Source organism: Microcebus murinus, chromosome X, assembly GCF_040939455.1.
Source record: "Microcebus murinus isolate Inina chromosome X, M.murinus_Inina_mat1.0, whole genome shotgun sequence".
NCBI lineage: Eukaryota > Metazoa > Chordata > Mammalia > Primates > Cheirogaleidae > Microcebus > Microcebus murinus.
Genome location: NC_134136.1, coordinates 51542501 through 51566267, shown reverse-complemented (window position 1 = coordinate 51566267; position 23767 = coordinate 51542501). Strand labels below are relative to the sequence as shown.

The window sequence follows — 23767 nt, the reverse complement described above, 5'->3', positions numbered from 1 at the left end:
GGCATGGTGGCGCATGACTGTAGTCCCAGCTACTCGGGAGGCTGAGGCAGCAGGATTGCTTGAGCCTAGGAGTTTGAGGTTGCTGTGAGCTAAGCTGACGCCATGGCACTCACTCTAGCCTGGGCAACAAAGCGAGACTCTGTCTCAAAAACAACAACAACAAAACCCCAAATATCACATTGGCAGATGGTGCTGTAAATTTATCCCAAGCTAAATAAAACCAAAAAGTTTTAACCATCCATTGTCCTGTTCACCACAAAATAATCCATTTCTTCCCTTGAAAATAGTATTTTTGGTTTAAATTATAGCTCCACGTTAGATATAAAGGAAACATTTTCTCTTCTGTTTTATTTCAATGTAGATTTTGTGTTTCCTAGCTGACAGATTTGGGTCTTGTAAACTTATATTATGAATGCATACTGGACTAGCCCTTCTAACTCCTAAATGACTTTCTTGGTTTTCTGTCTGAGGGCAGATTTCTGGCCATCTGTCCTTATACTCCCCCATGGATCAATTCTACTGACTCTCTGGTGTCATTTGCTTAACACACTCAACCTACCTTGTCTCTTATTAGTTGGCTATACTACAATGTAAGGTGTCCAAACTTAGCTAAATCCTTAGCATTTCTTTTATAATACAATCTTTTATTCCCCCATAGTCAGCTTCTTTTTCCATTCCACCCCATAGCTATCTCTAGCCACGTCTTCCTCCTTCACATTAAACCTCCTAATTTCACCAAAAAAATAGAAGTCATCAAACATGAACTCTCAACTTTCCTAATCTCCATCTTCAAATATTGTCAACCTTTTTCTCTCTTTCCTTTTGTCTCCAAGTAACAAGCCTGTTTTGCCAATATATTTTCATCAGTTCTTTTTTCTTCCTACCTTCTTGTTCCAGGTCCCTTAACTCAGGCTGTCATTATCTGTCGTCTTCTAACTATCATTGTCTTCTGACTTGTCCTCTAACCTGTCCGTCCATTCTCCACAACATAGCCAAAGCAATTCACCACTCGAATCATGTCACTCCTCTGCTTCTAACTCTTCATTGCTTACACATACACACAGCCCTAAATTTTCTATCTGGAACCTCCTATTATCTCCAATTATGAATATAATAAGCTATTTCTTCCCAGAAGTACTTTCCCAAAGGGACATGTTCATTTATCATGTGCTCCTGAATGTCCTTCCCTATGCTGCTCCATGGCAGAAACGTCAAAGGGAGGAAGGTTCAACTTACTCCCTTCATCAGCTACTACCATCTTCAATCTGCTCGCACTTGGCTTTATTCCATACAGTATGCCAAACATTTTTCTCGAGTTCTATCTCAAAAGGCTCTAAATAGATCCAGTCACTAATTCAGAGACATAGCATTCTTTTAAATTATAAGCCTTTAAACCAAATGTATTGAAAGACTGCACCATTTATTCATTCATTCACAAATTCAACAATTATGAGTGCTCACAGTATGCTAACCTATACTGTACTCAGAAATATATTTTGTGCCCTCAAGAGATGATATGTTCTCATATATCATCTGGAATGATACATTTTTCTGCTTTTTAATTTTTAAGCAGTTTTTTTTGGAGTTTACTTATTAGCCATGTATAAAGATAAATAAAGTTAGGTGTTCCTAATCAATAATTTGAAATCTATCAATTTTTTTTTTTTTGATACAGAGTCTGGCTTTGTTGCCCAGGCTAGGGTGAGTGCCGTGTCATCAGCCTAGCTCACAGCAACCTCAAACTCCTGGGCTCAAGCGATCCTACTGCCTCAGCCTCCGAGTAGCTGGGACTACAGGCATGTGCCACCATCCCTGGCTGATTTTTTTCTATATATATTAGTTGGCCAATTAATTTCTTTCTATTTGTAGTAGAGACGGGGTTTCGTTCTTGCTCAGGCTAGTTTCGAACTCCTGACCTTGACCAATCCACCCGCCTTGGCTTCCCAGAGTGCTAGGATTACAGGTGTGAGCCACCGCACCCGGCCAGAAATCTATCAATCTTAAAAAGATCTGGTTGTAGGTAACTCCAGGAAATTTTCACAAAGTAGGGTCTTACAAAATAATTGACTTTGCCAACAAATTTGGGAAAACCATAACAGAGGAACCCTTAACTGTGAGGATGACCCTAAAAATGTATGAACCTTCTCTGTAGACCTTTATAAGAGACCAACAACCCAGTTGATGTCCTTGAGGTCCCTTGAGCTCTAAAATCCTGTGGTCATAATCTATGCTTGATATCACAAATTCTAAGACAAACATATCTTTAGTTCTCTGATTACATTTTTAGCATCTCATTTGGGAAAGTGAACTAAAGCAAGTGGTCTCTGGGCTAATTTGGAATATAGTGAGTCCTCTTTATATCACTGGTGATGGGAGAGGCATCAGTATTTTACTGTATATAGGTATTTTTGAAGCTATGATTTGACATGAGATATCACATTTCCTATTGTATTATATTTATGAAATTGACATGTATTAATAGATAAAGCAAATTTGATGTTAGGAAAGACTTGTCTGATATTTTCTGTATACCCATTTTCCTTGAACAAGTCAGTTTTCCCATTCTTGACTATAACCACTTAATTTTCCCATTCTTGACTATAACCACTTAATTTTTTAACCTCTTGGCTATTTTTTAAAAATAACCTTTAAAAAATTATTAGGCTTTATTTGTAGATCAGTTTTAGATTTGTAGAAAATTTAAGCAGGTAGTACAGATTTTTGCCATATCCCCTTGCACAGAGTTCCCCTTATTATTAACATCTTGCATTATTATGGTATATTTGTCACAATTAATGAATCAATATTGATACATTCTTATTAGCTAAAGTCCATGGTTTATTCACATTTCCTTAGTTTTTACCTAATGTCCATTTTCTGTTATAGGATCTGTTCTAAGATACCATATTACAGTTACTTGTTAGATCTCCTTAGGCTCTTCTTGGCTATGACAGTGTCTCAGACTTTTCTTATTTTTGATGACTTTGGCAGTTTTAAGGAGTACTGATCAGGCAGGCATTCTGTAAAATGTTCCTCTGTTGGAATTTGTCTTATGTTTTTCTTATGATTAACCTGGGGGTTGGCTTTTGGGGAGAAAAACCACAGAGGTGTATAAAATGTCATTTACTTCATATCCTATCAAGGGTAGATATTATCAACATGACACTTATCACTGTTGATGTCGGCCTTGGATCACCTGGCTGAGGTAGTGTTTGTTAGGTTTCTCCACTGTAAAGTTATCCCCTCCACCACCACCCTTCTGTACTGTACTCTTTGGAATGGTCTTCATGTGCGGTCCACACTTAATGAGAAGGGAGTTATATTCCACCTCCTTGAGGGAGGAGTATTTACATACATTATTTGGCCTACTTCACAGGATATTTGCCTCTTCTCCTCCATTCATTTATTTATTCAACCATTCATTTATATCAGTATGGACTTAGGAATATTTATGTTATATTTTGAGTTATAATCCAATAAAATTTCATTTATTTTATGCACAAATTGCTCCAGCTTTGGCCATTGGGAGATATTTCACTCGATTCTTGTGTCCCTTGGACATACCTCCATCAATGTAGGGTTTTGGGGTTTTATGTGAGCATTTACTTACTTTCTGTTATGATAGAATGCTCTAGGTTTATTTTATATTTTCACCTCCTTGCTTTTAGTCTCAGTGATCTTCATAGAAGCTGCTAGAAGATCACAGTGACCAGACATAGGTGGTTAATATCTTAGAAAAATAACGTGACCTCATACCTTTATTAATCTCTCATCTATGACTTCAGCTTGTAGTTAACAAGAATTCTTCTTGTATTTACATTTATTGCTGAAAACATTTTCTTTATTAGAAAACTGAAATTTGTGGCTGATGACTTTCATAGATTCACAAAGCCTTCAGTGGATTCTACATTCACTGAATAAGCACTAGTCTTTAGAAGAAAGTAGCTAATGTGTTTGTGCCCAGACAATATAGACATTGGTTACAATTAATGAGTTAGAGTAGAACTAGAAATATTTTGTAAATATTTTATATATGATCAATTTTTTAAATAGTTGAAAAGTTATGCAGATTATATCCTAATAGTAATTTAAGGTAGAGGGAGGAAAGGGACATTGAATAAGATAAATAAGTCAGTGATTTTTAAGGAAAAAAAAACTAATTAATTTACATATCCTGCCTGTGTATACAAATATTGTTACATACAGGTAAGTGACATTAGCTCATGATATGGCAATTTTCTCTCGTAAGGTCTGTCAGCATTTTCATTATAAACCTGCTTTTCAAGGACATATAACCTCTCCTCTAAAATTTCATTTGGGATTTAAACTTGCCAAACACAATTGCAGACTGAAAATTTCTTTTGAAAATTTAATCAGAATCATTGTTTTTATCCCAGTGCTTTGACTTGTGTGATAGCTACTTTCTTTCTTCCTGTGTCATGATAAATGGTTTCTCTCTCATCTGAGAATGATGACTGTTGAATGAGAATATGGCCTTAAATTCTCTGAGTTTGATGGGTGGTGTGTAATATCATAACTCTTTGATTCTACAGCAGGCAACTTCCAGCAGAGAATATGTTTCCTAAATGGTAAGAAGTGTTTCTTCTTCTTCTTTTAATGGCCTATTAATGTAGTCCCTATGAATTATACTGTTCTTCTTTGTTGATGTGCCTGCAATAACCAGTTAGAAATTATAAATGTGAAAACAACTTATTGACAATATTTAAAACATAAATATCTTTAAATTTTAGGAACAATATTAGCAAGAAAAATATAAAGCTTATATTTTATTGAGAACTACCCAATTTTCTTGAGAAATATAAAGTAAAATTTGAATAAATGGAGAGATAAATGTTTTTGACTAGGATGTCTGAATATTTAAAATATATCAGTTTTTCCCATTTAATTTATTTATAATTATATAGATACAGGGCATTTAAAATTAATTTATAGGTTTCATATAAATTCAAAAAAGATTCTGTTTACTTTTTAAACAATTATTCTGAAGTTTATGCTGGAAGAATAAGCAGATTTTAATAGTTAAAATATATTTTTAAAACATCAGTAAGGTATATTAAAATACATCAGTTAAAATAATTACTAGTGTGGCAAGGTTTTAAGAATGGAGAGGTGACTAAAATGAACCAGATAGTCTTGAAAAAAATGATTTTTATGATAAAGAAAACATCATAAACAATGGGGAAAATTATTTAATCAATAGTTCTTGGAAAATTGACTGGTTGGGAGGTGGGGATAAACCATAAAATCTCATGTTAGAATCTTACTTCACACTATGTGCCTATATAATTTTTCTAAAAATTTAAAAGTTAAATGTTTAAAAAGTTTAAAAATAGAAGCAAATAAAGTTGACGATTTAATTGATTTTATGGTGAGAAAGTACTTTCTAATGATAAGCATATAGAAGAAATCACCAATGAGAAGGATGCTGGATTTCAATCAATAGCAACCAATATATTTTCTTAGTCAGAAAGCATCATTAAAAGAATGAAAAGACAAATCATAAATAGGAAAACTATATGCAACATATATAACAAAGGCCTAATATATGTAATATGTAAGTATCTCTTTAAGATCAATAAGAAAAAGATGAAATCCACTATAGGAAGATGGCAAAGATATGAATAAGAAATGAAAAATAAACATAGAAAATAAACATTTGAAAAATACAAATTAGAAGCAGATCTTTTTTTGCCAATCATATTTACAAAGATTAGAAATAAATTGACTTTTTGTGAAATTGCTGTGAGACAGGTACTCTTGAAGTTAGATTTCTGGAAGAGTGTAAATTAATATAATCTCTCTGGAAAGTAAATAGCAATATTTGCAAAAAGCTTTAAAAAGCTATTAAACTTTAACCCAGGAATCTTGCATCTAGAAAATTATCAAGAGAAAATAATCAGGATGTGGACAAATATCAATATGCAAGGAAAATAATTTTAATATTATCACTAATTATGAAAAACTGAAAAAAATCCAAATGCCAACAAAATGGAAACATTAAAAACATTAAGGTACAACTTTTATGATAGAACGATGTGCAGACATTTACAATGTTGTATATAGAATTTAAGTTGTTACTTGAGTAACTTTCTTTTATTCTGTACATTTCAATCCTGAGCCTGTTCAAATTAAAAATAAAAGACTGGTAGTGAAATCAATGAGACTTTACAGAATTTCCAAAAGGCCAGAGCGTCACTATTACATTGTGTCCAGTTGTCTCTTTTAGCTTGGGCAAGAATGATGCTTTTTCTTACGCATCAAATTACACTTTCCACTTGCTTAGAGGACTTAACCCTGAAAAAACCTCAGAAACTATGTCTCAGTACAAAACTCAGGTTTCACTCTTAAGTAGATATTTCAAAACGTTGACCATTCATTTTCCTGAAAATTTCTTCCCTTGACTTCTGGGTCACTATTTTCTCCTGGTTGTTCACCCATATTTCTAGTTGTTCCTCTGCTGCCTGTCCAGTATGATGGGGTAGGTACCATTCAAAATGACTATGCTTTGTGTTAAGACACTTAATTCATCATTAAGCAGTAGGGTAAATGTGGGACTTACGGTCAGACAGACACCAGCTTGGCTACCAGTTAGTTGAGTGATTTTGGGCAAATGACTTAACCTCCCTGAGCCTTAGTTGTTATGGATTAAGAGGTGAAATATATATATAAAGCACCTAGTTCATCGCCTGGGATATAGTAGGTAATTAAAATGTGAACTATTATTGTTATTACTATCATGTATCAGGGACTATGGGAGACCAATGAATATCCAAAGAAAATACTGATGTTTGGGGGAAAAGGTACTTTATTTTAATACCTGTTGCCACCAGAAGGACAAAATATCAGCTGAGCTGCCAGTCTAAGTACATAAGACATAAAGAAAAAAAAATTAGTTATCAGGAGACACCTAAGCAAGTGGCACTGAAGGACAATGCTTTATCCACTTCTCTATCCCCAGCACCTAGCACAGTTCCCAGCAGATGGTAGTGCTCAATAAAGATTTGTTGAATGGGTGGATGGATGGCTGAAATGTGACATATCAAAGCCTCTGTTAGCCAGGGGGTAATAAAAAGGAATCTAGTGCATGTGTGTCAGGAAAAGACAGGATGGGAAGGAGAAGGGAAGGAAAGGATGATTCAAAGGGAGATAAAACAGTATTGAAAGACACCTGCACTCAAATGTTAACTACTTCACAATTCACAATTGCAAAAATGTGGAATCAACCCAAGTGCCTGTCAATTCATTAGTAGATTAATAGAATGTGGTGTATGTATACCATGGAATACTACTCAGCTATAAAAAGATGAGTTAATACCTTTTGCAACAATCTGGATGGAACTGGAGACCATTCTCCTAGGTGAAATATCTCAAGAATAGAAAAACAAACACCACATGTACTCCCTATTAAATTGGAACTAACTGATAAGCACACATGTGCACAGAGGGAAGTATTAATAAAACTCAATGGAAATCAACCAATGGGAAGGGGGGAGGGGGGCAAAAACCTATCTAATGGGTATAATGAACACTATTTGGGTGATGAGCACACCTATACCCAGGACTCAAGCATTGCAAAAGCAATCCATGTAAATCTGAAACATTTGTACCCCCTTAATATTTTTAGAAAAAAAAAAGGAAGAAAATATACCTCCCAACTTTTTGAGCTACAATCCTTCATCTCATCTATTTTGTTTGGTGCCCTGTTTTCACACCCAGCTAAAACAGCTGGATACATACTGGAAGAAAGGAAAACACTTGTGGTCTCACTAATGGACTTGAGAATTCCAATTCCCCTCCTTAACCTCTACCTTCTTAGTAAAAATTAGTGGCAAGATGACAAGGCAGAGACTACTCAAGGGAGCTATTTCTGAAATTTGTGGGGATCCAGAATCTAGGCTAAAAGGGCAATAAGACCATGGCTACAGTGACCTATTTTCTGAGCCATAAAATGGGGCACACAGTCTGACTAAGTGGTTTTTTTTTTCCCCAATATGTGGTTGTAATCATGTTAACAGTCTTGAGAGATGTAAACATTGTATCTCCTTTAAATGATTTATTGTTATTGGAAATAATAGAATTCTCTGAAATCAGGGCTGTTCTAAAAAGTTGGAAGCATATGGTTGCCATGGTTTTTGGCATCTTATAAAATATAAGATTTTTTGGACTTTCAAAAATTTAGTAATCTCATGGATTACAGATATATATATATTTATATGTATGTATGTATGTATGTGTGTGTGTGTGTGTGTGTGTATATATATAGAGAGAGTTATTATAGGAAGTCCTGTCAGGATTTCAGATTAGTATATATTTTTTTCATGATCTTGAACAGGATACAAAAGCCTAAGTACTATAAGAAAAGGACACTTTAAGCCTCAGGGATGGTAGAGGAATAGAGACAAATAGAAGTGGAATCAAAGTATGGTAATTATTTATGCTATGTAAATAAGCCAAGAAGTAGATGCATTTATTCAACAAGAAACTGAATCTTTGTGGAAAGACTCCAGGAGATACTGGGCTTTATGAAAGAGCAAAAGTGCACATATTCACTTGTCTTGAAAAGAGAACAGAATGAGGAAGGTTCCAAAAACAAAGGTGGTATTCACTACCATTCATTCAATCAACAAATAGGTTGACATGCCTACCATACGCCAGATAGTTCTACTGCACCAGGGAGGTAGCAGTAAGCAAGATCTTTCAAATTCTCATTTTCATGGAATTTGCATTGTAGTGGGGAAAAAAACAATTAATAAACAGCATACATATATAATGTGTTAGGTAGGGATAAATGTTATAAAGAAAAATAAACTTAGACAAGGGGACAAAGAATGTTATAGCGCAGCTGGAGTGCCATTTTAGCTTCTCTCTGGGGAGGTGACATTTGAACAGAGATATGAAGTGTAGGAACCAGCCATACAACATCTGGGAGGAGGGGGATAGCATGCCAAACAGATTGATTAATAAGTGAATATGCCCTGAGGTGGTATTAAGTTTGCAGTTTTACATGAACAGAAAGTGAGCCAGTGTGGTTTGATCTCCTTAGGAGGGAGGCAGGGGCCAGTTTGTATGGGACCCTGTAGACCATGATGAGGAATTTCTTTTATTTTAAGTATGATGGCAGGCCATTTGAGGCTTTTGAGCAGAAGAGTTAGGTGGCCTGATTTATGTGGTAGGAAGATTATCCTGGCTGCTGGGTAAAAAGTGGTTTTAGAGAGACAAGAATTGAAACAACGATGCCAGGTAGGAGGTTATTGCCAGCTAGGCACAGTGGCTCAGGCTTGCCATCCTAGTACTTTGAGAGGCTGAGGTGGGAAAACTGAGGCCAGGAGTGCAAGACCAGACTGAGCAAGAGCAAGACCCTGTCTCTATATAAAAAATAGAAAATTTACCTGGGTGTAGTGGCGCATGCCTGTGGTCCCATCTACTCAGGAGGCTGAGGCAGGAGGATTGCTTGAGCCCAGGAGTTTAAGGTTGCAGTGAACTATGATGACACCACTGCACTCTAGCCAGAGCAACTGAGCAAGATCTCATCTCAAAAAAAAAAAAAGAGGTTACTGCCACTGCCATAGTTGAAGTACAGCCTGATGAGGGTAGGAATGATGGAGATGGTGAGAAGTTATGAATGTATTTTGGAGGTAAACTCAATATAACTTGTTGAATGATTGGGTGTGGTGTAGAAGGGAAATAGGAATCAGGGAGTACATGAGGGATTTTGGTCTGAGTAACTGGGTAAATAGTGATGCCATTTACAGATGTGAAGTTATAAGGGTTGAGAAGGCTTGGGAGAGAAATTAAGAAACAGATTTTGGGCGTGTTAAATTTAATATGCCTATACTATAACCAAGTAGAGGTTAAAAGTAAACAGTTGTATAGATGAGTATGGAGTTCAGGCCATGGTCGGGATTGAAGGTATAATTTCAGGAGTGGATACACAGTATTGAAACTATTGGACAAGATGAGATAATCTAGGTAATGAGTGTAGATAGAGAAGAGGTCCAAGAAACACACATTCCATAGCAATTGCTGTCATCAAAACTTGTTTAATCAAGAAATATTTTTGAGTGCTTATTATATACTAGGCATTGTTCTAAGATCTGGAGATGCAGTGGACCACCAGATAGATAAGGCTCTGTCTTCACAGAGCTTAGAATGAAAAGTTACATGGCTGATAAGAGGATCAGGACAAATGTGTAGCAGAGAAAAATAGATGAAAACATTGAGGTTTACAAAGAATGAAACAGACCTGACAACTGATAAGTCAATATGCTCCAGTGAAACCAAAGGACAGAGAGTATGCGGGGTAAGTATGAGAGATGGGGAAGCATGAGAGGATAAGAGCCAGACATACCTCCAGGAGTAGGGTTAGATATCTCTCAAGTACATACAGGTAGAACTGAAACCGTGGGTAGAAAATTTTCAGCCTATTGGGAAAATGTCTTTCTCACCCAGAGTAGATTCAGAATAGAAGTACATTCACCTTTTGCCAAAAAAGAAAGCCTGGAGTTACAAGTAGAGAAAAGACTAGAAAGACAGTAAACAGTTAGTAGCTCAGGCTCCAAGGACAGACATACACAGCTTTATATTTAGCTGTGTGACTTAGGTAATTCACTCTTTCCAAATCTTAGTTTCCTTATCTGTAAAATGGGGAAGAAAAGTATGGAAAGTACCTAAAAATATGTATGGTATATTATAAATAGTAATAAATGTTAGTTTATTATGATACTGATTCTGATGATAATACTAAAGTTTGAGAATCTTCCACAGCTGGGCTAATAGGGGTTTCTATAAGGTTGATATTTCTTCCCAAAGAACTGAGGAAAGAAAAGGGGTTAATAAGGCTCATAGGTAAGCTATGTTAATCAAGAAACCTTTGATGGATGATATGGAAATTACAGCAGGCAGCCTATTCTTTGTAAATACGTTGAATTTTATACTTTTCTGATTTTTTTTTTATTTTCACTCTTTTGTTTTTCATTGTTTATTGGTCTTTTCACATATTCCCTCCCTGTTATCTAAGAGAGAAATAAAATAAAAATATTTATTTAAAATAAATGAAATAAAATATATTCTTCAACTGGGCATCTTGTCGTCTCTAGAGCAGTGCTTTTCAAACTTTAATGCACATAGGAATCACCAGGGGATCTTGTTATGCACATCCTGATTCGGTAGACCTTATGAATTTCTAACAAGCTTACAGCTGATGTGGATGTTGGTGCTGCTTTCCAGGAACTAAACTTTAAGTAGCACAGAGCTAGGAAACTATCTGGAGGACACTAGAAAACATATTAGAGCTGGGGCAATCAGTGATCTGAGTCTCAAATAAGTGAGGCAGGATAGGCATGATTACTCCTGCCTCTCATTTCAGCCTCCAATGGTTCTTTTACATTGTACCCAATATAAAGGGAGGGTTTGGGTGTGAGTAATCAGGTTAGAAATGCAGGAAGGCTGCACATGATTCCTTATAGCCTCCATGTTGTTCTGAAACAGATGTGAGCGCACAGCTGTTTACTACAAAGAGAGCTTCTGAGGAAAGTCTCCATGGAGCAATATATCTTGCTTTTATCATTTTCCTCTTTATGATGTTTTCTTTTCTCAATCCCATGAAAAATCACATAATGGGATTTTATTGTAGCCTGTTTGAATGGATAGGACAATGGAGAAATAATACAGTCATGAAAGTGTTCCCACAACTGAAAGAAGTTTACCTGAGAAATGTTTGTGGCAGAACATAAGCAACCATTATACATGAAATTTGGGCAAGATGAAGAATCATTCTATATAAATTGTATATTGTTTATCAGGAATACTTCTAATATACTGAAAGATTTTCATTATGATTATTGAGATAAAAATGTGGCTTTCAGATGTTTTGTTACAATATGGCCAGTATATTTTATTGCAAAAGTAGTCCTTCTGCAAGAAAGGCCTTTGATAAATGGACATCAAAACAGACAGATGCTACTGAATATCCTTAGATATCTTGCTTTTCAGCAAGTAAACTAACAAACAATTTATGGGGACAGTCTTGCTGGATTTGTTTGCTTTTTCACTGTGATCCACTTTTTAAATGAATGAAACATTGAGTTTCATTTGGTGATTTTAGATGAATTTATTGTCTTTATATCTCATTCAGTCTTTCATTGCTATTTAAGTTCATTTAGTCTCCAATCCACAGGCCTTTAGGTATGTTTTCTGTACTTGATTGATTGATATGAAAGGCAGTATAGTGAGGCAGTATAGTGAATCTTGACACTGTCACTTATTACCTGTATGGCGTTGGAAGACTTATTTAAGCTCCTGGTGTCAGTTTCTTCATCTGTAAAATGGGAATAAAAGTCCTTACTTATAGGGTTTCTGTGGGTAATATATGAGTTAATGCATGTAAAACAGCCAAACCTGTGACCAGCATAGTTGAGAACACTAAGCATTCAAAGTATATTGGCTAATCTTATTAATGATGTTACATGACAAACCATTTCATGTCAATTCTAATATTTTATTTCCCCAGCCAGACTACAAACATATTTTAGGTATGGGAGCAATTTATTGTATTTTCTGTGTATTTCCTTAAATGCATTTATTATTTTTGCTATGTTTGCCATCATTACTATGGATTTGGTTTGCAAATGCAACTACAGAGAGGTGCATTATAAGTAAAAAAAAAAAAAATGGAAGCTGCAATTAAGCAAAACTGCCACTAATAAGCAGTAGGTAATAAGGTGGAATAAACAGAAAACATGTATTTTCTTAATAATTAATACCAATTATCATAACACCTATTTATTACGTGCCTATTTTACTGTTTTAGACATTTTATGTCATCTCTTTTTTTTTTTTTATTCTTCACAATAATTCTATGAATTAGGAAACTGAAACTCATAGAGGTTTAGTAACAAGTTTCAGGTTGCTCAGCTAGGATTCAAACTGATTACTCTCTGACAGCAAACACTGCATTGCCTTATCCCCTTTGTTAAAATCTGAAATATAATTCTTGGTGAAAATAGCTGAATTGGGTTCACATAACAGTTCTGCTTCTCACTAATCATGTGACAACTTGTATTCAGAACCCACGTTTGTGCAGAAAGACATTCTGAATCTAAATCTAAAGCTTCTTTGTAAGAGAATTCATCCTCTGCCATTTCCCTGCTAAACTGCTGCTCCTACCTTCAGAACCATGAGTTGATCATTTCCTCCAAATTCCCTAGTCACTGCCAACCTAAGACTGCTCATCCTCTGTTATCATGCCCTAGGATTTCTTGTCCTTTACTTTGTAGGTATGAGTTATGATAACGTGTTTCTGATTTTCCATTCAGTGAGAATAATCCAAATATGAAAACACTGTCTTTCTCCATCTGTTTCAACACTTGGGCTAGCTATCACATTTTAATTAGTAAGTAGTACTCTGATGCAGTGGTCCAGAACAGAAAAAGAATGATCAATACTGTTGGTTCAAGTCCAAATATACTATAATGAGAATCTTGGACATAAACAGGATTACTTCAGTTAATTTATAGTTTTAGAATTGGCAGATTATTAAGCGATTAATAATCTTCTAGTTCTATGCCTGGGAGCCAATAATTTCAAGGGCTTCTCCCTTTTCCCCTGATCACTTCTGTTTTTTCCTGTTCTTTGTAAGTGTGTGTTGGGAGGGGAAGGTGGCCAAGGATTAGGAACAGAGATAGTGAGAGACCAGAGAGCAGGATCTTCTTAGATTCAAGCATTCTTAGCATGAGAATACATTTTGCCTTATATTGATTCAGTCACCTGAATAATATTTATCTTTAAGGTTTTGATTACAGTTTCTTCATCCTTTGTTTTTCTTCCAATTTGAGTATCGTTTGCAAACTAGGAAATATTTTCAATATTCTCATCCAAATAATTACATTCATATAAAAATCTGTTAATGAAACATTAGAGCTACGGGATTAATTGCTAAAAAATCAACCCTCAGAGCTCAAAAATGCAGTTAAGATTCCATGGCAACAGGATGTATTATTAACTGTATAAATGTTATCTAATAACATTTTGAAATTAACCTGCTAGCTTAGGCACTTCAGGACTATATATAAGGGAAGATGCTATTTAAAAATAAAATAGTTTGTTTAAATAGTTTCTCTGGATGAAAATTATGGAAAACTTCCAGTTCCTTCCAATTATTTTATTGCTTATCAAATTTTATGCTCATTTTTCTATCAGTTAATGAGAAAATGCTCCATTACTTTTGAAATATGACAGCATTTAATGTCCATGAGTCATATTTCTGTCTTACTTTTTTTCTGAAGAAAAAAAACCTGGCAAAAAAGGAAAATGAAAACACAAACTTAATGAAGTAGGAAAGCTGCTATAGGATGTATTCTAATCTGAGAGAGCAGATTGTCCTTTGAAGGAAGGAGTTCTAGACATGAGAAAATATTTTTGAAATTTTTAAGTATGATAAAAATGACAAAGGCATTTCAGGTTGGGTAAAAAATATTATACACTTTTTTGCCGCAAAAGGTGAAACTAGTTCAGGTTAATAAAAATGAGTGTAGGAAGATGGTAAGAGTTTCTAGTAGGCACATCATTAATAGCAAGGTAAAAGTGATTAAATATTGAAACTACTGAATGTGTGACTGAGAACTTGTAGTAAGCATATTGAAAAGATGATTCAAGAGTGGGAAGCAATGCTGAGATTTTCTCATTCAAACACTGTATACACTACAGATGGTAAAACAGAGGCTCAGAGCCGGACAACAATTTTCCCAAAGGCATACAGCATAATAGTAGCAGCCTCAGCACATAGATGAATGCCAGACTCTACTCTCCTGAGCAAGAACATATCATCATGAGAGACTCCTTCATGATAATACTATTCAAACACTGGAAGAAGCATTTATTAGAAATATGCTGTTTATGCATCACTATATTGTTCAAAACAGGTATCCAAAACAAAAATACATGGTATTTGCTCATGAGAAACTATTTGTCAGTTTGGGAGGACAAGGTCTAACATATTTACATTAATATCCAGAAAAGAAACCCAAGTTCAGGTAAAACACAAGAATCTAAAAGCTACATCATGAAGACCATGTAGCTGGAGCAATTTCAAGTAAAGGACAGATCTGTTACGGTGTGACATGATTATAGAATTTGATAGAGCTTCAGCTGCTGGTGCTATATTGACACTAAAGGAAAAGTCTAAAAATTTACCTTTATAAGAGTAGAGATTCAGGTTAACTGTAAGGAATAACTTTAATTGATTATAAAAAATATAGAACTCTTACTTTTTCTACAGTACATTTTGGGACTGAAGTCAAAGGAAATGTAGTATGCACTCCTTGATCTTCAGCAGCTTATGGTTTAGTTGTAGAGAGAAGATATTCACTTTTAAGGTGTAAGATATAGATAAGGAAGTTTATGATTATGGGCAAAGGAGAGACATAAATAGGAAATCAAATGAGAATTCTAGAACAATTTCAGAGAAGAGGGACTCTGAGGATTAGTGACAGCATAGTGATGTGAAAATACTCTAAGCTATGGAGTAAAAAAGACTGGGTTCAAATGCAAGCTCTGATACTTAGTAGGTGTATGGCTTTGCTGAACCTCTGTTTCTTTGTAAAACTAGGGATGTAATGCCTAACTTGTAGGGTTCCTGTGAAGATTGTCACTAATGGAATTAAGGACATAGGGGTTATTTTTGGGGTTTTGATCATGGTAATGGTTGCACAACTCTATGAATATACTATAATTCACTAAATTGTACATTTTAAATGAGTGAATTATGAGGTAATATATATGTATATATTTTTTCAATAAATCTGTTATCAAAAAAGCTAAACATGAATTTACCATATGAAAAAAGATCTACCTTATGATTGAGCAATTCCACTCCTAAATATGTATGCAAAAGTAATAAAAATATATGTCCGCCCAAAAACTTATACTCAAATGTTCATAATAGCATTATGCCTAATAGCCAAAAAGTAGCCACAACCCAAATGTTCATCAACTGATGAATGAATCAACAAAATTTTTCCATCATACAATGGAATATTATTCAAGCCATAGAAAGAAATGAGGTTTTGATACATGCTACAACATGGATGAATCTCAAAAACATTATACTAAGTGAAAGATGCCAGATGTGTAAGATCACATAATGTACAGTCCCATTCATGTGAAATGTTATGAAAAAGCAAATCTAAAGGGACAGAAAATAGATTAGTGGTTGCCAAGGGTAGGAAGTGGGAACAGGGAGTGACTGCAAATGGGCACAAAGGATGTTTCTGTGGTGGTGTAAGTATTCTAAAATTGGTTTGTAGTGGTAGTTGCACAATTAAATAATTTAACTAAAATCATTGAATTGTAGATTTTAAGTGAGTGAATCTCATGGTATGTCAGTTATACCTCAATAAAGCAATAATGGATTCAAAGTGTTAAGTGTTATATGCTCAATAAATGGTAGCTTTTATCATTGTTGAAGCAATCAGGGAAGGCTTCTGAAGGAAAGGGACTTTAGTGATGAGTAATGGGTAGGGTTTGGTTAGATGATGGGGGTATGGGAAGGGAAGATGGAAGAATAGAGAAATAGTATGTGCAGTGGCCTAGAGTGAGAAATAGGCCTGATGTGATTTGTCTTCTTGTAATGCTGACCATCATAGGGAGTCTATACTAGGGAATTGGGATATTGGGAGATAAACTGTCAGAATCAGACCTAAGACTGGGAAAGGACTGGTAGAACGTGACTGACATATACCATTTGAGTAGGTAGTAATGAAGAAGCTCAGGTGATAGAGGCCCCAGGTGATACAGATAGCTAAGAAATGGCTTCTGTGGAGGAACAGTGGGATTCACAGGTACTAGGGATAGAGATATTCTGGCTGCAGTTGGCTGGTGCTGATCCAAACTATTTAGAGGCCAAGTTGGGAATATCGTACATGGTAGGATGTGGTGTGGTGTGGTGTGGTGTGGTGTGGTGTAGCAGGTACCTAAACACTAACTTATCTAAAATCAGTTTTGTGTCTGAGATAGTAGGCTAGAAGTGCCATCCAGAGGAGCCAGGTGCAGTGGCCCTCTTGGGATTCGATCAGGTAAAGGTGGTGTGGTGGACCCATGTAAGTAAAAAATGGTGATCCAGCTGACTATCCTTTCTCTGGCTGCTTATGGAATCATATAAGCAGTGACTAAGCTGCCTTCCAGTCTTATGAGTCATTTAAGTAAGCAGCCCTGTCAACGTTATGCCCTCTAGCTTTCCAACAAATTCAGTGAGGTCGCTGGGGGAAAAATCTCTGAATGTCTTCTTGAAGTTGTCTAGGATTTTAAAGATCCCCCACCCAATGTGAAGCACATACTTACAGTGCTTAATCTAAGTGATGTGATAAGATCATGACCTTTTCAGAAATGCATTTGATGTCAATCCTAATCCTGCTAAATTTTACCTGACAGAGTAAGAATGAAACATTATAAGCTAGTTTGTCAAACATCTCAGTAATCTGTTGTGGCAATAATCTGCTCCAGCTCAGCCCTGCAATGATGGGGTCTGGTGAATGATGGACCTTGACTTGGAAGGAACTTATTAAGTGTTCAACCATTGATTAATGAAGTAAAAATGCACTAGGTAGACCTTGAAGTGATAAACTGGACAGGAACCTTGGCAGACATTAGTGCTTCCTGCCCACTATCCATACTGTGATTTATTTTGAAAATGATGACTGCTCATTTTTTTACCTACATACCTACAATGCCACAGAAAAACTAGTGTTGACAATCAACAGATACAGAAATGAAAAATATTGCATATAACTCCTATTTTGAGTTTTAATCACTATTATAAAAGTTTTTTTTTAAATGCCAATAAAGGATTAGAGTTGTGAAAGCCCGTTTTTCCTCAGATGGCCTTTCTGATGTGTAAATTTAAAAACTATGCTATCGTTTATGATAATATAAACATAAAAGATCAAGGAAATTGAAATTGCATTTTTATTTTTTCAGGTTCACTTTATGATTGGTCATAACAGCAAAGTAAGTAAGTGATATTTTTCAGTTGATCATCCATTAAGTTTTAGAATGTTTTTGATCTCTTCTTCATCATTATATCCCATTTTTCCAAAGACCAGAGGCACTATAGTTCACAAACTGAAGAAATGGGATTATTTTTGTCTTTTTTGTTTAATATTTTTATAAGTTGTCAGGTTTCTTTCTGCTAAAATTTACCTCTATGCCCACATAGATTATTGAATTCTTAAGAGGATTGATATCATTCAGAATACTAATTGTCCTGCCCTCTGCCTTTGTGCCTCAATGTAATGCAAAAAGTTTAATACTTTTATAGACTACCAGGTCATGAATCTCCAATGAGGCTTATCTGTCATGAGTAATTGGGTTTTTTTTATTTTTAATTGTCTGGGTTAAATTTTAGGTTGTCGTTCCAGACTATAGGCTTTGAAACTTCTTTTAAGAGATAATCTCTCAATGTGATCATAAGGCAAAGGACTAAAACCTCCCACTTTAATATAAAAAACCATACACAATATTATTATGCGAACATAATATTCATGGTGTTCGAAACCAAGTAAGGTGTAAAACCAAGGTGGCATGGCAGATTCCATTAGATCTGAAAGGTATACTAGTGCTGCCTTGTAATTTATTTCCTAAACTTCTGAAGGTTTCTTGTTCATTACACCCCTCAAAACTTTGAATATTACAGTCCCAAACCTTGCCTCATGACAGTCCATGTGTGGGCAATTCATTTACCAAGAATTACAATTTCTTAAAAATGAAGTGAGAAGTTATTAGTTTGATAACACAAAGTAACTCTTCATGTCTTGGTGCCCAACAGGAACTCTTATAAATTACTAACAAATTACAGTAGATGGCAATTTCTGAACTGCTGCGACTGATAGATAAATCTATGCCATATTATTCTGGCTTTTATTGTCTCTTAAAACATCATCAGATTGATTTTAGAGTAGCAGGGAAATAAAATAAATACACAAGATACCTTTCCAATAAAGTAGAGGAAAACCAGCCTTCTTTGTGCCTGAGAATTCTAGTGTTGCAATGAAATAACATTTCTGAGTACCTTCTTGTTTCAGCACAAAAATTGTATGTCTGTTTCCTACTTGACTTTAAGGAATACAGAGCCAGTTTATAGTAGAAGAAAAATCACAGGACTAAGAAAGAAGAAAACCCAATATTTTAGTTCTGCCTCTGTCACTAACAAGCTGTATAACCTTAGTTAAGTCATATAAGTTCCCTGCGCCTTACTTCCCACCTCTGTAAATTAGATGGCTGAATTTGATGACCTTCAAGATCACTTTTGGTTTTAATGTCTTATAGCTTACTCAGATGAATGTCCATAATACTACATGTACTAATTTTATAATTATGCATCTTATTTATATGACCTGACACCAACATATGGATACAGAGTTAACAACTTTTTGAAGATGAAAAAAAGAGAATATGGCTCCAGAGGCAGGCTAATAATAATACCTAATATTCATGTATTAATTCATTCAAAAAATAGTTATGACCACCTAGGTGCCACATTGGTGGTAGTTGTAGAGGTAAAAATGAAACATTCTGTTTTTCTTCACATATTATAGTGAAGGACATGGATCTATAATATAGTAAAGTTTTGATTAACTAGAATACTTAGGGAAGGGGATGTTAATTGAGGCTTTTTAAAATTAAGTAGCACATCTATGTTTTATTTCAGTCTTTGTGGTTAAAACATTTTATAAAATTGTAGTCCATTTTACTACCTTAATAAGTACAGTTTAGTGAACATAATTACATTTTACTTTATTATTTGGAACATTTTTTGAGGGTCTCAAGTTTGTCATTCTGAAATCAGTTCGAGTAGGAGGCTGGGATGAATCTCTATTGACCACTTCTCAGGAGATTAACTTGTTTTTCTTTCAGTAAATTCAAGATAAAGGCTTGCTTAGTCACTGTGTTTCTTTTTCTCATAAAAATTGAGTATAGAACATGAAATAAAATGTTTCATTAGTTGGACTTCAGTTAATTAACGTTTTACTGTACATAAAATCCTAATTAGTAACAGAGAAATCTGGTTCCTTTTTTGGGAAGTAGGATATTCAGTTGGGGGTGCAGGATTTGATTAGGAACATGAGCTGGCTACATATATGATGGCATGCAGAAGAATCAACCAGAAAGGTGAAGGTAAAGCATGTAATATGCCAAATGGTGGAAGGGAGGTAAATTGTTTGAGGTGAAGAAAAACTATGAACAGGAGACATGTCTATCTTCTGTTTGTTTGAAGAGGTCTTTTGTGGAGGAATAAATAGAATGCCCAGTTTGAAAGGGACCTGAAATGTTGTCCAGTCCATTCCCCATCCCCCCGACTTATATGTCTATCCATGTAGTATTTGATTCCCTTATGCCACATTCTATTAGGTGACTAAGGATATCTGGAGAACCTCTGAAGAAGCCATTCCACCCATGACTGCTCCCTGTTCACCCACAGGTTTGAGCCACACAGAATACATCTAATTCCTTTCCACACTACAGTCCTTTATATATTTGAAAACAGTTAACCATTTCTTCCTTGAATCTGTTTTTTACTCCCCTGAATCTTAACAAGTAAACTTATTCTCCATAAAGTGGAGCTGATACCAACATCACTCCCCTACTGAAAAAATACTGTTGACTCTCTTTTGCCTAGAAGATAATGTACACATTTCTTACTATGGTGTTTAGGGCTCTGCCTACTTTTGGCCTAGATTCTCATTATTTCTCCATGGAGGCTATACTCCAGCTAACCTGCACTTCTATTTTGTCTTCATTTATGCCTTTTCTGATGTTTTCTCTCTTCTGGAATACACTTTTCTCCCTTCTGAAGCCAGTGCACATTCAAGTAATTCTTCATGGCCCAGGTCAAATGTTCTCTTTTTTGTCAAATCTTCCTGGACTTCTCTTCATACCCACCTCCTTCCCTCAGAAAATAAATCCCTAGTATGTTCTTACACACTTAATTATAGTCCATGCCTCTGTTAAATAATTTATAACATTTTATCATTTTTAGTTTTTATGTATTTGTCCAGCTAGAATGTGAACTCTTGATGTTAAATACCATATCTTGTTCATATTTCTTTCCTCTAGATCTAACATATTTGAAAGAACTTAAAGCATAAATGATATTTATAGTATTTTATTTAATTGGTCATAAACTCCATTAATCAATTTTATGGAATTTAATCTAATTTTGCCTTTAAGAAATATGATGGCCTTTTATTCATTCAGTCCATCACTTCATTTGTTAAACTTCCATCATATGCCTTTCTTCTCACCCTTTGTTTTTCTAGGTTGAAGAAGCTTAAATCCTTTTTGTCTGTTCACTATCCCATTAATTATTTTTTTTCTGGATTTTCTTCCATATCTGTCATGGAGCTGGACCCCAAGCAGGTCTAATTGGGGGGCACTATGGAAACTGATAGCACCATTGCCACCATAACCACCTCTTTTCATTCTAGCTTGCTACTCCCAGGACAGCAACTTTGTTCCCAATTCTCACTGCATCACATAGAAATTGTGATTATTTCCAAGCCAGTGGCTTATAAATTTGTCTCTCTTTGATCAACAATACAAATCAGAGAGCATTTTACTTAAAATTATGTGCATTGTAGTCTATGATACTAGAATGTTAGTTCTTACTCTGCCTTTGAACATGTCTTTTAAAGCATTGCAGGTCAATTCCGAATCAACTTTTCACTGGAATTTATAGAAAATTATAGGATATTTCAAAGCCAACTTTTATTTTCTCATTAAAGGAGGAGAAAGATGAGAAGGAATAGTATAAAGGGTTGAATGGAAGCCTGAAGTCAATTTATTTAGGTAAAAATTTGAAAATAAAAACAACCCCTTTTTGAAACAAAATAAAACAAGAAACAGCCACTTAGAGAAGCCACTTCAGACTTCAGGTGCATTAAGAAAGTTAGGCCTGCTACCTAGTTCAGACATGATAGAAGTTTGTCTGCCTCACCAATAGTCTTTGAGCGTTTCTTTTGATGACTGAACTTGAGTTACTGAAAGCCCAGATAAGTAAGACAGTAGATCAACTGGAACCCAAGAAGTGGTGATCAGAGATGAACGCTTTTTAAAATAGAGGGGAGCAAAAAGAAAAGCTTTCATTAGATAAACTATATATTTTTCCCACCCTGTCAACAAATGGCATTTCAAATTTTTTCCTCTAGAGTTTCTGGCAAAATTTCTCTTACCCAGAAAGCTCCAATGTAATAAAAGTAAAACCTATTTGAGCACCAATGTTATTTTGGGAATAAATGGTCTAAAATACTTGAGAAGCTGTTCATGCCATTGGATTTTTTATAAGATTGGATTTTTCCCAAGATCCCTTGACATAGATTCTAAGAAAAATTAACCCTTTCTTTGGGGGTATTGAGACAAGAATAAGCTGTTAATATTTGTGCATCTCTGCACACCAATGTTCTCTTATGGTGAGAAGTGAATATTGATTATCTGAGCTGCCATTTCTGTTTCTGAGAAAAATTGCATTGAAAATCACTGTAAATGAAGCATTTGTGCCTTAAATCCTACATCTATAAATAATATATGTTTGGGCCTTTAACTTTTTCTTTATGCCAAGTATATCTGCCTTTAAATAAAATGACACATTTCAGCTGAAATATGTAAGTTGAATCAAAAACTAGAAGGAGTTATTCTAATTTGAAGAAACCCCACTTGGAGATGTTCATAGCAGTGGTTCCCAGGCTCACTCCTCTTCTGCAGTCTAATAAGGCCTCTGACCTTCTCTCACACATATTGAATTTTGGCCACAAGTACCTTTTCTGCTGTATCTGGCACTTGCTATGCAAAGAGATTGTTCCTTAAAGAGCAATTGTGTGATCTTCTACCAAATTGAGCTAATGTTTTAAAAAATGGACCTAAGCTCAAACAAACCAAGCAAACAACAAACAAGAGAACTTGTAAAGCAAGTCCTGGAAATAAAATTAAGTTTGCCTGAATCACTGAACTGAATATGTAGGATGGCAATATTTCATTTAGTTTAATTCAGTAAGTAACATAGTAGTTTATTTTCATACTTTGTTATTGCCTTTGTAAAAACAATAAAATATTCTTTTAAAACTAACAAAATATTGATGGAATTATAGTATATTTTCAATCTGAAAGCGACCTTAGAGATCATTTAATCTGATTGCTTCCTTTTTCAGATGACAAAATTGAGACCCAGAGAAAATAGAGTAATGCAGGTCTTATATAACCTTGATATTCTATCAGTTCAGTGAGCATTCCAGTACTGTAAATGTCCTCTATGCAGTCTACTCTTTGGGGATTGTAACTTGAAGTGAACAATAATGAAAGAATTTAAAAATTCCTACCAATTCTCTGCTTCTCTTCATTAGCATAAGTAGCTAAACTCAGAATTGTGCTTATTGTGGGGAGAGACTCTGGATTAGAAGCCAGTAGTAGATGGAACTGGGGAAGTAGTCCCAGACCATCTCAGCTTCAGAGAAAAGCTGACCCAAACAGAAATTATCCATGGAATGCCCTCAATACTGCGTCCCTTGGTTTTAGCTCCCTACCAGATCTCATTCTCAGCTCCCAGCTTTCTCCCAGTTTGCCCTCTTTAAGGCACAAACTTGGGCTTAGAAGAATCCTTTTAAGTCATCTATTCCTGTTGCTTGAGTCCTTTCCACAACTTTCTTGACAAATGGCCATGAACACATGCAAGGATGACACATCTTCATGTCATTCAACTATCCTA

The 23767-nt window shown here is 35.1% G+C and overlaps 1 protein-coding gene across 4 annotated transcripts in view; it reads left to right on the top strand.

The window, feature by feature from the left end:
• The window catches only part of TENM1 (teneurin transmembrane protein 1), a 779956-nt gene that overhangs the window by 112982 nt on the left and 643207 nt on the right, over nucleotides 1-23767 (top strand). The window contains exon 3 of one of the 4 annotated variants that reach the window (XM_012759555.3): nucleotides 17992-18021. The exons of 2 other annotated variants lie outside the window; for them this stretch is intronic. The gene's annotated coding sequence lies outside the window, so the exon portion shown is untranslated. Of the gene's footprint in view, nucleotides 1-17991; nucleotides 18026-23767 lie in introns of all 4 variants that reach the window. One more of the 4 variants, XM_020284904.2, reaches the window with a different exon arrangement.